The following is a 15,761-nucleotide window of genomic DNA, read 5'->3' as shown; positions in this document are numbered from 1 at the left end:
AGTCTGATTGAGCGATGGTAGGCAGCAGCAGGCTTGTAAGCATTCATTCAAACAGCACTTTCGTGCGTTTTGCCAGCAGCTCTTCGCAAGCACAGCGCTGTTTATGACTTCAAGCCTATCAGCCTAATGGCTGGTGTAACCAATGTGAAATGGCTAGCTAGTTAGCGGGGTGCGCGCTAATAGCGTTTCAAACGTCACTCGCTCTGAGACTTGGAGTAGTTATTCCCCTTACTCTGCAAGGGCCGTGGCTTTTGTGGAGTGATGGGTAACGCTGCTTCAAGTGTGGCTGTTGTCGATGTGTTCCTGGTTTGAGCCCAGGTAGGGATGAGGAGAGGGACGGAAGCTATACTGTTACACTGGCAATACTATTGTGCCTATAAGAACATCCAATAGTCAAAGGTATAAGACATACAAATGGTACAGAGAGAAATAGTCCTATAAATACTATATTAACTACAACCTAAAACCTCTTACCTTGGAATATTGGTCATATTGTGCAGATATTGCACTTTTACTTCTCCAACACTTTAAACCAAATTGAACATGTTTCATTATTTGAGGCTAAATTAATTTTTATTGATGTATTATATTAAGTTAAAATAAGTGTTAATTCAGTATTGTTGTAATTGCCATTATTACAAATAAATAAAACAAAATCGGTCGATTAATCAGTATCTGCTTTTTTTGGTCCTCCGATAATCGGTATCGGCATTGAAAAATCATAATCGGTCGACCTCTACTCTATAGTGACATCCAGCTTAAACCAGGCCCAGCTCCAGCTACACTTAATCCCTGAATCCACTTGTTAAACAAACAATGCCGTATCTTAACCGTATTTCTTTCATTCTGAAAACTAGAGGGAAAACATAAAATCAAATTTTATTTGTCATATGGACATGGTTAGCAGACATTATTGCGAGTGTAGAGAAATGCTTGTGCTTCTAGTTCCAACATCTAACAAGTAATCTAACAATTCATAGATAGTAGTAAGGTCGTTAGCTAGCTATCGAGTTAATATTTCACTCAGTTGCTCACTGGACCCTGATGGAAATCTAACAATGTTATAGCTTGAGGAACATTAAGAGTCGTATACCAGTTAATACTATATCTAACGTTAGCTCATCTGATGTTGTAACTTTAACTAGCTAAAGCTAGCTGTCTGACTTTGTTAGCCAGCAAATTTTCACACCATAAACTAAATCATTTGATCAGCTCATGAAGTACACCTCTTCACCTCCGTCGTATCCGTCGGCAGACTTCTAAACTACCTCTTCATTCTCGTCAGGGGACGTGCTGCTGCTGTAACTGGCAAACTGCTTTTCCACTTTTCCACTCTTTCCAAAGCGTGCGCTGATGCTGTAACTAGCAAGTTGGTAGTCTCTTCTCTCTTTAGTCGCGTGCTGCATTCTGTTGTTTTTGTGTGATTGGTTGAGCCTTGGATACAGGCAGTATTGCTCCAAACGCGCATCACCCCCGCCCCCACTCAAACTTTTCTCATCGGATCTACACAAATCACGTAGGTCACCTATTTTGGATTCAAAACGTAGGTCACCTATTTTGGATTCACCTACTCAAGGAACAGGAATTAAATCATCAACATGTATTGATCACATCTTAACTAATGCTGTAGAAATGTGCTTTAAAGCAGTATCCAAATCCATAGGATGTAGTGATCACAATATAATAGCCATATCAAGGAAAACCAAAGATCCAAAGGCTGGACCTGATATAGTGTATAAGAGGTCACACAATACGTTTTGTAGTGTTTCATATGTTGATGAAGTAAAGAATATTTGCTGGTCTGTGGTGTGTAATAAGGAGCAACCAGATGCTGCACTGGACACATTTATGAAATTGCTAATTCCAGTTACTAATAAGCACACACCCATTAAGAAAATTACTGTAAAAACTGTTCAATCCCCTTGGATTAATGAGGAATTGAAAAATTGTATGGTTGGAGGAATGAGGCAAAATGTATGGCAAATAAGTCTGGCAGCCCAACTGTTTAAACGTACTGCAAATTAAGAAATCATGTGACTAAGCTAAATAAAAATAAACTATACTATGAAGCAAAGACAACTTATATAAAGAATGATAGTAAAAAGCCTAGGACCACCTTAAATTAAATTTTTTGGAGTAAAGACAACTCGGCTCCATCATTCATTGAATCAGATGGCTCATTTATCACAAAACCCACTGATATTGCCAACTACTTGAATTACTTTTTCATTGGAAAGATGAGCAAACTTAGGGATGACATGCCAGCAACAAACGCTGACACTACACATCCAAATATATCTGACCAAATTATGAAAGACAAGAATTGTACTATTGAATTCCGTAAAGTCCGTGTGGAAGAGGTGGGGAAATGATTGTTGTCTATCAACAATGACAAGCCACGGGGTCTGACAATCTGGTTTGAAAATTACTGAGGATAATAGCGGACGATAATTGCCACTCCAATTTGCCCTCAGGCCTGGAGGGAAGCTAAAGTCATGAGCCACCTTTACTGGCTCAAATAGCCAACCAATCAGCCTGTTATCAACCCCAAGTAAACTTCTAGGGAAAAAATGTGTTTGACCAGATACAATGTTATTTCACAGTAAACAAATTGACAACAGACTTTCAGCACGCATATAGGGAAGGACACTCAACGAGCACGGCACTTACACAAATGACTGATGATTGGCTGAGAGAAATTGATGATAACATTATTGTGGGGGCTGTCTTGTTAGACTTCAGTGCAGCTTTTGACATTATCGATCATAGTCTGCTGCTGGAAAAACATATGGGTTATGGCTTTACACCCCCTGCTAAAATGTGGGAAAATAGTTACTTGTCTAACAGAACATAGAGGGTGTTATTTAATGGAAACCTCTTCAACATAATGCAGGTAGAAGCAGGAATTATCCAGGGTAGCTGTTTAGGCCCCTTGCTTTTTTCAATATTTACTAACAACATGCCACTGACTTTGAGTAAGGCCAGTGTGTCTATGTATGTGGCTGACTCAACACTATACACGTCAGCTACTACAGCGACTTAAATGACTGCAACACAAAGAGCTGCAGTTCGTTTCAGAATGGGTAGCAAGGAATAAGTTAGTCCTAAATATTTCAAAAACTAAAAGCATTATATTTGGGACATATCATTCACTAAACCCTAAACCTCAACTACATCTCGTAATGAATAATGTGGAAATTGAGAAAGTTGAGGTGAATAAACTGCTTGGAGTTACCCTGGATTGTAAAACGGTCATGGTCAAAATATATTGATACAACAGTAGCTAAGATGGGGAGAAGTCTGCCCATAATAAAGCGCTACTCTGCCTTCTTAACCTCTCTAGGGTAGGTGAGACGCTAACGTCCCACCAGGCCAACATCCGGTGAAACTGCAGAGTGCTAACATTCTAAATACACCATTCGTTATATTAAACATTCTTGTAAATACATGTATCTTACACCATTTAAAAGATGAACGTCTTATCAATCCAGCCGCTGTGTCAGATTTCAAAAAGGCTTTACTGTGAAAGCAAACCATGTGATTTTCTGAGGACACCGCCCCGCACACACAAGTATTACTAGCATTTTCCAACCAAGCATTAGCGTCACAAAAGTCCGAAATAACAATAAAATAAATTGCTTACCTTTGAAGATCTTCCTCTGGTGGCAATGCCAAGTGTCTTAACTACACAGTGAATGTTTGTTTTGTTTGATAACATTCATTTTTATAGCCGAACACAAAACATTTGTAAAGCGCTTGCGTCGTGATTTCCGTCTCATTCAACTTTGGACGATGCGTTCGTGGTAATTACACACACAAAACAAATGTTTATCCAGTCATGGTTGGTTTCATTGCAATCCTCTGGTTGTTACTAACACAACCATACTTGATGGTTTTTTTCCCGGGACGTATTGACCGAAACAAACCGATTTGAAGACACCAATCAATGACCTCATTGCGCACCAATGGTAGGACCGGTCTATCGCTGATTGACTGTATTTTGGCCCAATGATCATCTTGAAATCTAGCTTGGAAGATAAGCCAATGAGCTGAGGTAAACGGCAAAATGTAATGGTTATACGTTCGAAGACCAGCCTTTGTCGTAAACTCTGGCGTAAAAGAGGTTCATCCGCCATTGCAAATCCTACTTGACAGAGCCATGAGTGTTACGCATAGCAGTACATATTCAATAGCATTTTCAGCAAGTTTATATATTTAAGTATTGGCGAATAAATCAGGAAAAGCTAAAAGACAGTCTAGGTATACAGATTTAACCCAAATGATAGAGGATATTGATAGAGAAAGCGAGACCGAGTTGCTTCAGGAAGATGAATCTTTCAGGAAAGCTAGTTTTGACTCCCAGGCGGAAGACATGTTTCTGCACGGCGAGGATGCCATGCTGGACTGGTAAGTTCTAATGCTAATGTCGTTGTTTGAAATTAATAATATAAAATATTATTCATTTGAGTTTTTTTTAAATAGATTTTCTTATTTTATTTGCAATATATAAAAATATCATTAGTAATGAAATGTGTAAAGTACACATTGGCTATACTGTGTGTGTGTGTGTGTTGTATATATATATATTTTTTAAATTTATTTGACAAACATGGAATGGAACAGCACTTCACCATAGTGATTATGTTCCCTGTACTCTATATATATATATATCTGTTTATTTTATGTGTTGATACAGGGCTCATACGTGAAAGTATTGTTACTGATTTTTAAAAATCTTTCACGGTGGCAGTGATTCAGATTATGAGCCGGCAATGTCTAGGTGTCCATCTCCCTCTGAAGCTGGTTCATCCAGCCGGACCCCCGCTGTCTCCGGCTCCACACCTACCTGGCCATCTAGAGGTGTGAAGTCAGTGACAAAGAAGAGGAGGTGGGGAAGAGAGAAACCTGCAGACAGAGGGCCAGAGTCGTTGGCACTTTGTGCTAGAAGATGATGTGGAACCAAATCCACCAGTTTTTAGACCCAAAAGGTAGCCAGGACCTCAACTAGGCATGACTGCAAAGTACAGCCCCCTTCAACTTTTAATTGTTTTTCAACTCGTCAGTTGTTGATTCCCTGGTGTCGAACACCAATGAGTACGGGGCTAAGAAGCAGGCAGGAAAGAAAGAGGCATGGAAGACCATTTCCATGTCAGACCTTTTCTGCTACTTTTCAATGGTCATTTACATGGGGCTGGTGAAGTTGTCATGTCTTGTAAACGGTTTCTGACTATCAGTGATGCTTCACATCAGTGACCCAGAAGTTGATGGGGAGAATGACAAGAGGCACACCAAGGTTTGATAGGCTCTGCAAAATCAAACCTCTCTGGCCCAATATCGTTGAGGCCTGCAAGACCTATTTTCAGCCTGCCCAGAACCTGTCCATCGATGAGGGGATGGTAGCCTCAAAGGCCAGAATCAGCCTCAAACAATACATGCATAACAAACCAACCAAATGGGGTTACAAACGGTTTGTTTTGGCTGATTCTGTGTGTGCCTACACTTGCAATATTTTGGATTAACAGTTTGGAAAAACAGTTTTGCTACCGGTAATGGACTGAGTTATGATTCCGTTATGGAGTTATTGGATTTTCAACTGCTGGGGAAGGGCTACAAAACTGCTTGTGGACAACTTCTACAAAAGCCCTACCCTGTTTACAGAGCTGAGGAAGCGGGATGTGTGGGCTTGTGGCACCATTTGGACCAACAGAGTGGACTTTACAAAAACAAAGGTGAACGACATGCCTAAGCGGGCTGAGCGGGGTACCATTCGATGGATTCGTGAAGATGGCCTGCTCTTTGTAAAGTGGATGGATGCCAGAGAGGTGGTCATGTGCACAACTATCCTTCAGTGGCGATCACGTCATCAGGCGTGTGAAGGACGGTATAGCAAGGGGATGGACCACAAAAATAATTCCCCATTCCAGCTGTTGTGAAGGACTATAACAAGGGCATGAGAGGTGTGGACCTGTCAGATGCACAGATAGGATACTAAAATGTTGTCCACAAGACCATTAAATGGTACAAGACATTTTTCTATAATTTCATTGACATTGCTGTGGTGAATGCCTTCATCTTCCAGAAGGAAATGGCCAAGAGCTGTGGACAGCCCCCCATCTCACAGCTAGCCTTCAGGGAGCTGCTCATCCAGGAGCTTGCTAGCTACAGCAAGTCCACTGCAGCACCTTCTGTCCCCTCCACCTACATTTACATTACATTTAAGTCATTTAGCAGACGCTCTTATCCAGAGCGACTTACAAATTGGTGCATTCACCTTATGACATCCAGTGGAACAGCCACTTTACAATAGTGCATCTAAATATTTTAAGGGGGGGGTGAGAAGGATTACTTTATCCTATCCTAGGTATTCCTTAAAGAGGTGGGGTTTCAGGTGTCTCCGGAAGGTGGTGATTGACTCCGCTGTCCTGGCGTCGTGAGGGAGTTTGTTCCACCATTGGGGAGCCAGAGCAGCGAACAGTTTTGACTGGGCTGAGCGGGAACTGTACTTCCTCAGTGGTAGGGAGGCGAGCAGGCCAGAGGTGGATGAACGCAGTGCCCTTATTTGGGTGTAGGGCCTGATCAGAGCCTGGAGGTACTGAGGTGCAGTTCCCCTCACAGCTCCGTAGGCAAGCACCATGGTCTTGTAGCGGATGCGAGCTTCAACTGGAAGCCAGTGGAGAGAGCGGAGGAGCGGGGTGACGTGAGAGAACTTGGGAAGGTTGAACACTAGACGGGCTGCGGCGTTCTGGATGAGTTGTAGGGGTTTAATGGCACAGGCAGGGAGCCCAGCCAACAGCGAGTTGCAGTAATCCAGACGGGAGATGACAAGTGCCTGGATTAGGACCTGCACCGCTTCCTGTGTGAGGCAGGGTCGTACTCTGCGGATGTTGTAGAGCATGAACCTACAGGAACGGGCCACCGCCTTGATGTTAGTTGAGAACGACAGGGTGTTGTCCAGGATCACGCCAAGGTTCTTAGCGCTCTGGGAGGAGGACACAATGGAGTTGTCAACCGTGATGGCGAGATCATGGAACGGGCAGTCCTTCCCCGGGAGGAAGAGCAGCTCCGTCTTGCCGAAGTTCAGCTTGAGGTGGTGATCCGTCATCCACACTGATATGTCTGCCAGACATGCAGAGATGCGATTCGCCACCTGGTCATCAGAAGGGGGAAAGGAGAAGATTAATTGTGTGTCGTGTGCATAGCAATGATAGGAGAGACCATGTGAGGTTATGACAGAGCCAAGTGACTTGGTGTATAGCGAGAATAGGAGAGGGCCTAGAACAGAGCCCTGGGGGACACCAGTGGTGAGAGCGCGTGGTGAGGAGACAGATTCTCGCCACGCCACCTGGTAGGAGCGACCTGTCAGGTAGGACGCAATCCAAGCGTGGGCCGCGCCGGAGATGCCCAACTCAGAGAGGGTGGAGAGGAGGATCTGATGGTTCACAGTATCGAAGGCAGCCGATAGGTCTAGAAGGATGAGAGCAGAGGAGAGAGAGTTAGCTTTAGCGGTGCGGAGCGCCTCCGTGATACAGAGAAGAGCAGTCTCAGTTGAATGACTAGTCTTGAAACCTGACTGATTTGGATCAAGAAGCTCATTCTGAGAGAGATAGCGGGAGAGCTGACCAAGGACGGCACGTTCAAGAGTTTTGGAGAGAAAAGAAAGAAGGGATACTGGTCTGTAGTTGTTGACATCGGAGGGATCGAGTGTAGGTTTTTTCAGAAGGGGTGAAACTCTCGCTCTCTTGAAGACGGAAGGGACGTAGCCAGCGGTCAGGGATAAGTTGATGAGCGAGGTGAGGTAAGGGAGAAGGTCTCCGGAAATGGTCTGGAGAAGAGAGGAGGGGATAGGGTCGAGCGGGCAGGTTGTTGGGCGGCCGGCCGTCACAAGACGCGAGATTTCATCTGGAGACAGAGGGGAGAAAGAGGTCAGAGCACAGGGTAGGGCAGTGTGAGCAGAACCAGCGGTGTCGTTTGACTTAGCAAACGAGGATCGGATGTCGTCGACTTTCTTTTCAAAATGGTTGACGAAGTCATCTGCAGAGAGGGAGGAGGGGGGGGAGGAGGATTCAGGAGGGAGGAGAAGGTGGCAAAGAGCTTCCTAGGGTTAGAGGCAGATGCTTGGAATTTAGAGTGGTAGAAAGTGGCTTTAGCAGCAGAGACAGAGGAGGAAAATGTAGAGAGGAGGGAGTGAAAGGATGCCAGGTCCGCAGGGAGGCGAGTTTTCCTCCATTTCCGCTCGGCTGCCCGGAGCCCTGTTCTGTGAGCTCGCAATGAGTCGTCAAGCCAACGGAGCGGGAGGGGAGGACCGAGCCGGCCTGGAAGATAGGGGACATAGAGAGTCAAAGGATGCAGAAAGGGAGGAGAGGAGGGTTGAGGAGGCAGAATCAGGAGATAGGTTGGAGAAGGTTTGAGCAGAGGGAAGAGATGATAGGATGGAAGAGGAGAGAGTAGCGGGGGAGAGAGAGCGAAGGTTGGGACGGCGCGATACCATCCGAGTAGGGGCAGTGTGGGAAGTGTTGGATGAGAGCGAGAGGGAAAAGGATACAAGGTAGTGGTCGGAGACTTGGAGGGGAGTTGCAATGAGGTTAGTGGAAAAACAGCATCTAGTAAAGATGAGGTCGAGCGTATTGCCTGCCTTGTGAGTAGGGGGAAGGTGAGAGGGTGAGGTCAAAAGAGGAGAGGAGTGGAAAGAAGGAGGCAGAGAGGAATGAGTCAAAGGTAGACGTGGGGAGGTTAAAGTCGCCCAGAACTGTGAGAGGTGAGCCGTCCTCAGGAAAGGAGCTTATCAAGGCATCAAGCTCATTGATGAACTCTCCGAGGGGACCTGGAGGGCGATAAATGATAAGGATGTTAAGCTTGAAAGGGCTGGTAACTGTGACAGCATGAAATTCAAAGGAGGCGATAGACAGATGGGTAAGGGGAGAAAGAGAGAATGACCACTTGGGAGAGATAAGGATCCCGATGCCACCACCCCGCTGACCAGAAGCTCTCACCTCTGTCGCTTCTGCCCCAACCAGTGGTGTTCACCTGCCCAGATTCATCTCTGCAGGCATGAATGTGCCTCAGGGCAAAAAGGGCACAGTAGGGAGACTTTGTTGTGCCCTTTGTCACAGGACCACCTGTTCAGTAAGCCTCTGCTTTACAGCAGAAAGAGACTGCTATGGGCCATGGCACCAGCAGCACAATATTGTGTAGAGGACTGAGGGTCTTCGCAATATTGTAAATAGAAAATGTGTAAATAGTTACCCTTGTTATTTGTGTATGTTTAATTATTATTATTATTTTTCAAATATTTTTTGTATATATTTTTTGGGGGGGTGTGTTAGAATAGCATTTATGTATTTTGTATATAGTTCTTTCCTTCAAAATGTATCACTGTACCAATTCGGCCACTTGGGTACATTTGTTTGGGACACCTGGGTGACTTCATGCTCAATGTCATGTAGCTCGCTCATTTTTTAAGTTATCTGTCTAAAACTTTGCTCAGCTATTGTTGCCATCTTATGTTCTTCATCCCCTGCATCCTATCTGTATGTTTGGCTGTTTTTGGTCATTTGAAAGATGATGCAGCAACAATAAAAAACAGAAAACGTATGTTTATTTCCTTGTATTTTCTTCTACCAGATCTATTGTGTTATATTCTCCTACATTCAATTCACTTTTCCACAAAATTCAGAGTTTCCTTTCAAATTATACCAAGAATATGCATATCCTTGACTGAGCCTGAGCTACAGGCAGTTAGATTAGGGTATGTCTTTGGCCGGAAATTGAGAAGAAGGGGGGATACCCCAAAGAAGTTAACAACACTATCAACAAGACAGGTCCTACAGGACCTGTTTTTTTGCACCTGGACTAATGTTCACAAAGACGGACTTGGGAAAATTGCTGGTGGCTCAGAACAGGGCAGCACGGCTGGTCCATAAAAGTACACGGAGAGCTAACATTAATGATATGCATGTCAATCTCTCATGGCTCAAAGTGGAAGAGAGATTGACTTCCTCATTACTTGTTTTCGTAAGAGGCGTTGACAAGCTGAAGGTACCAAGCTATCTGTTTAAAATACTAGCACAAAGCTCGGACACCCATGCATACAAGACATGCCACCAGAGGTCTCTTCACAGTCCCCAAGTCCAAAACAGACTATGGGAGGCGCACAGTACTACATAGAGCCATGACTACATGGAACTCTATTCCACACAGATTTTAAAAAACAGGTAAAAATACCCATTATGGAACAGCGGAGACTGAAGTAACACAAACATAGGCACAGGCACAGACACAGGCACACGCGCACACACACAAAAAAAAACACACACACACACACCATAACATACGCACTATACACACACATACACATGGATTTTGCATTGTAGATATGTGGTAGTGGAGTATGGGCCTGAGGGCACACAGTGTTACATGTCTGTTTTTTTGTAATTTGTTACCCAACTACCAACAGGTGCCCTTCTTTGCGAGGCACTGATCAACTGAGGGACCTTATAGATAATTGTATGTGTGGGGCACAGAGATGAGGTAGTCATTCAAAAAGCATGTTAAACACAACGATTGCACACAGCGAGTCCATGCAACTTATGGGACATTTTTACTCCTGGACCTATTTAGGCTTGCCATAACAAAGGGGTTGAACACTTAGTGACTGAAGACATTTCAGCTTTTCATCTGTAATTAATTTGTTTTAAAAAATTACGAAAAACATAATTCCACTTATGAAGTATTGTGTGTAGGCCGGTGACAAAAATAAATATAATTTTAAATTCAGGCTGTAGAACCACCATTCACCGTGACCATGTCTCAGTGTGACATAATAATCCCTATTCACATGCTACAGGATATAAACAAACTGCCTCTGGAATCCCCAAATAGAACCTCCACTCTCCGGTAGACAAGCACAAAATGCAATAATCTATCCATCTATCTAACCCTTTGGAATTACCTGGATTTATGCAGAAATTGGTCATAACATTTGACCTCACCTTCATCTAATTCACAAGAATTGACAAACACAGTGTGCTTAAACTAATAACACACAAATTGTTGTATTTTTCTTGTCTATATTAAATACATAATTTAAAAATTCACAGTGTAGGTTGGAAAAAGTATGTGAACCCCATAGGCTAATGACTTCTCCAAAAGCTAATTGGAGTCAGGAGTCAGTTTACCTGGAGTCCAATCAATGAGTTGATGTTCATCAGTCCATGGTAAGACAACTTGTCTATGAATGGAGAAAGTTCAGCACTGTTGCTACTCTCCCTAGGAGGCCGTCCTACAAAGATGAATGCAAGAGCAGAGTGCAGAATGCTCAATGAGGTTAAGAAGAATCCTAGTGTCAGCTAAAGACTTACAGAAATCTCTGGAACATGCGAACATCTCTGTTGACGAGTCTATGACACGTAAAACACTAAACAAGAATGGTGTTCATGGGAGGATACCACGGAAGAAGCCACTGCTGTCCCCAAAAAATATGAAGTTCGCAAAAGAGCACCTGGATGTTCCAAAATATTCTGTGGACAGATTAAACTATAGTTAAACTAAAGAACACACAACACTGTGTGGAGAAAAAAAGGCACAGCACAGCACAGCACACCAACATCAAAACCTCATCCCAACTGTAAAGTATGGTGGTGGGAGCATCATGGTTTGAGTCTGCTTTGCTGCCTCAGGGCCTGGACAGCTTGCTATCATCGTTGGAAAAATGTATTCCCAAGTTTATCAATACTTTTTGTAGGAGAATGTAAGACTACCTGTCAGCCAATTGAAGGTCAACAGAAGTTTGGTGATGCAACAGGACAACGACCCAAAACACTGAAGTAAATCAACAACAGAATGGCTTCAACAGAAACAAATACAGCTTCTTGAGTGGACCAGTCAGAGTCCTGTCAACCCAATTGAGATGCAGTGGCATGACCTCAAGAGAGGGGTTCACCCCAGACATCCCAAGAATGTTGTGGAACTGACACAGTTTTGTAAAAAGGAACGGTCCAAAATTCCTCCTGGTCGTTGTGCAGGTCTGATCCGCAACTACAGAAAACGTTTGGTTGAGGTTATTGTTTCCAAAGGAAGGTCAACCAGTTATTAATCCAAGGGTTCACATACTTTACCCACTCTGCACTGTGAATGTTTACACGGTGTGTTCAATAAAGACATGAAAACGTATAATTGTTTGTGTGTTATTAGTTTAAGCCGACTGTGTTTGTCTATTGTTTTGATTTAGATGAAGATCTGGTCAAATTACGCAGAACTCACCCCAAAGTCTCTCTCTGTCTCTCAAAGGGTCCACAAGTGTCTCTCTCTCTCAAAGGGTTCACAAGTATCTCTCTCTCTCTCTCTCTCTCAGGGTTCACGTTCTCAAGGTTCACTCTGTCCCAAAGGGTTCCCTCCCCAAGGATTCACAAGTCTCTCTCTTGCTCTCCCCCAAAGGGATCCCAAGTTTCTCTCTCAAAGGGTTCACAAGTGTCTCTCAAAGGGTTCACAAGTGTCTCTCAAAGGGTTCACAAGTGTCTATCACTCTCAAAGGGTTCACAAGTGTCTATCGCACTCAAAGGGTTCACAAGTGTCTCTCTCTCAAAGGGTTCACATTCTCACGTTCACCTGTGAACCGTTGGGGGGGGAGAACCCTTTGGGAGAAAGTGAACGTGAGAACGTAAACTCTCTCTTAAAGGGTTCACAGGTCTCTCCCCCCCAAAGGGTTCTACCCCCCAAAGGGTTCACAAGTCTCTCTCTCTAAAAAATGAACAGTAAAAATTACACTCACAAAGGTTGCAAAGGAATAAAGTAATGTCAAATGTCATTTTATGTCTCCATACAGTGTTGCAACAATAGTTAAAGTGCAAAGGAAAATAAACAAACAGAAATATGGGTTGTGTTTACAATCGTGTTTTTTCTTCACCGGTTGCCCTTTTCTTGTGGCAAAAGGTCACAAATCTTGCTGCAGTGATTGCAAACTGTGGTATTTTAGATATTGGAGTTCATCAAAATTGAATATGTTTTCAAATTCCTTGTGAGTCTGTGTAATCTGAGGGACATATATCTCTCTAATATGGTCATACATTGGGCAGGAGGTCATACATTGGGCAGGAGCTCAATTTCCACCTCATTTTGTGAGCACTGTGCACATATCCGGTCTTCTCTTGAGAGCAAGGTCTGCCTACGGTAAAGCTTTCCTTAATTTTGGGTCAGTCACAGAGGTCAGGGATTCTGCCAATGTGTACTCTCTGTTTAGGGCCAAATAGCATTCTAGTTTGCGCTGCTTTTTGTTAGCTTTTTAGTGACAGGGGGCAGTATTTGGAAAGGCCCAGAAGGTAGGATATGCATATAATTGGTAGATTTGAATAGAAACCACTCTAAAGTTTCCATAACTGTTAAAATAATGTCTGTGAGTATAACAGAACTGATATGACAGGCAAAAACCTGAGGAAGATTCATCCAGGAAGTGGGATTTTTTGATGTGGGTGGTTTTCAATGGAATGCCTATAGAGTATCTAATGGGTTGGACCCCAGATTTAGCCATTGTTAGCCACTGCTAGCGGCCATTACCTTCTGCACAGGTACCTGCCCTTTTGTTAGCCTGGATAATACTTGCCAGCCTACCAGTATTGGACTGTTTTCTCCACTACAACACCGGACTCCTGCTGTAAACCTTGGACCATTCCTCCTGATCATCACAGCTAGCTAGCTGCCACTGAGTGACCCAGCCCCACCTCCTGGCGCACTCAGTGATCACCCGGACTCTACCCATACACGGCTAGAATCCGGATCCCTGGACCTTTGCATTGGATCATCGCTGCTAGCTAGCTGCTACCAAGTGGCTATAGAGGCTAATGCCCTTGCCCCGAAGCTAGCACCAGTTACCCGCAAGTCAGGAGCATCTCCCGGCTGGCAAACGAAATTACTACAACTACAATACCTCTTTCGCCATCTGGCTTGGACCCTTTGTCGACAAGGCGCCCCGCCATACCACCACAACTGGTCTGGTGACGAAACTCCATCCGCTGTGCCTTCAACCCGGCCTTTACCGGACGTCGGCGCAGACGCTTCCACTTGCTCAGGCCTGCTATCTTTAAACGCTGTGTCTCCCGCATGCTAGCGTAGATGCCTGCTCCATCTATTGCTGTTCACTGGACTCTATGATCACTTGGCTACATAGCTGATGCCTGCTGGAATGTTCATTAATCACGGTACTCAATTTTGTTTATATTTGTTTATCTGTCGGCCCTAGCCGCGAAATCAGGCCCTGTGTGTAGTTAACCCAACATCTCTGCCCACTCATCGCCATTTTACCTGCTGTTGTTGTCTTAGCTGATTAGCTGTTGTTGTCTTAGCAAGCTCTCCCAAACAACACCTGTGATTGCTTTATGCCTCACTTTATGTCTCTCTCAAATGTCAATATGCCTTGTATTAGAGGTCGACCGATTATGATTTTTCAACGCCGATACCGATACCGATTATTGGAGGACAAACAAAAGCCGATACCGACTAAATCGGCAATTTTTATTTATTTATTTGTAATAATGACAATTACAACAATACTGAATTAACACTTATTTTAACATAATATAATACATCAATAAAATCAATTTAGCCTCAAATAAATAATGAAACATGTTCAATTTGGTTTAAATAATGCAAAAACAATGTGTTGGAGAAGAAAGTAAAAGTGCAATATGTGCCTTGTAAGAAAGCTAACGTTTAAGTTCCTTGTTCAGAACATGACAACATATGAAAGCTGGTGGTTCCTTTTAACACGAGTCTTCAATATTCCCAGGTAAGACGTTTTAGGTTGTAAGTTATTATAGGACTATTTCTCTCTATACCATTTGTATTTCATTAACCTTTGACAATTGGATGTTCTTATAGGCACTTTCGTATTGCCAGTGTAACAGTATAGCTTCCATCCCTCTCCTCGCTCCTCCCTGGGCTCGAAACAGGAACACAACGACAACAGCCACCCTCGAAGCAGCGTTAGCCATGCAGAGCAAGGGGAACAACTACTCCAAGTCTCAGAGCGAGTGACGTTTGAAACACTATTAGCGCGCACCCCGCTAACTAGTTAGCCATTTCACATCGGTTACACGAGCCTAATCTCGGGAGTTGATAGGCTTGAAGTCACAAACAGCGCAATGCTTGACGCACAACGAAGAGCTGCTGGCAAAACGCACGAAAGTGCTGTTTGAATTAATGCTTACGAGCCTGCTGCTGCCTACCACCGCTCAGTCAGACTGCTCTATCAAATCATAGACTTAGTTGTAACATAATAACACACCGAAATACGAGCCTTAGGTCATTAATATGGTAGAATCTGGAAACTATCATCTCGAAAACAAGACCTTTATTCTTTCAGTGAAATACAGAACCGTTCCATATTTTATCTAAGCGGTGGCATCCATTAGTCTAAATATTCCTGTTACATTCCACAACCTTCAATGTTATGTCATAATTACGTAAAATTAGGCTGCCCAAACTGTTGCATATACACTGACTCTGCATGCAATGAACACAAGAGAAGTGGGTCCTTCTGTAGCTCAGTTGGTAGAGCATGGCGCTTGTAACGCCAGGGTAGTGGGTTCGATTCCCGGGACCACCCATACGTAGAATGTATGCACACATGACTGTAAGTCGCTTTGGATAATAGCATCTGCTAAATGGCATATATAAGTGACAATTTCACCTGGTTAATATTGCCTGCTAATCTGGATTTCTTTTAGCTAAATATGCAGGTTTAAATATATATACTTCTGTGTATTGATTTT

At 43.6% G+C, this 15,761-nt stretch overlaps 1 protein-coding gene across 1 annotated transcript in view; it reads right to left on the bottom strand.

Annotated features, from left to right (window-relative positions):
- LOC124034018 (protein prenyltransferase alpha subunit repeat-containing protein 1-like) overlaps positions 1–15,761 on the bottom strand; it is a 59,584-nt gene that overhangs the window by 24,715 nt on the left and 19,108 nt on the right. The window lies entirely within an intron of this gene.

This window comes from Oncorhynchus gorbuscha, linkage group LG04 (genome assembly GCF_021184085.1).
Source record: "Oncorhynchus gorbuscha isolate QuinsamMale2020 ecotype Even-year linkage group LG04, OgorEven_v1.0, whole genome shotgun sequence".
NCBI lineage: Eukaryota > Metazoa > Chordata > Actinopteri > Salmoniformes > Salmonidae > Oncorhynchus > Oncorhynchus gorbuscha.
The sequence above is the reverse complement of the archived record's forward strand: the minus strand, read 5'-3'. Positions and strand labels throughout refer to the sequence as shown.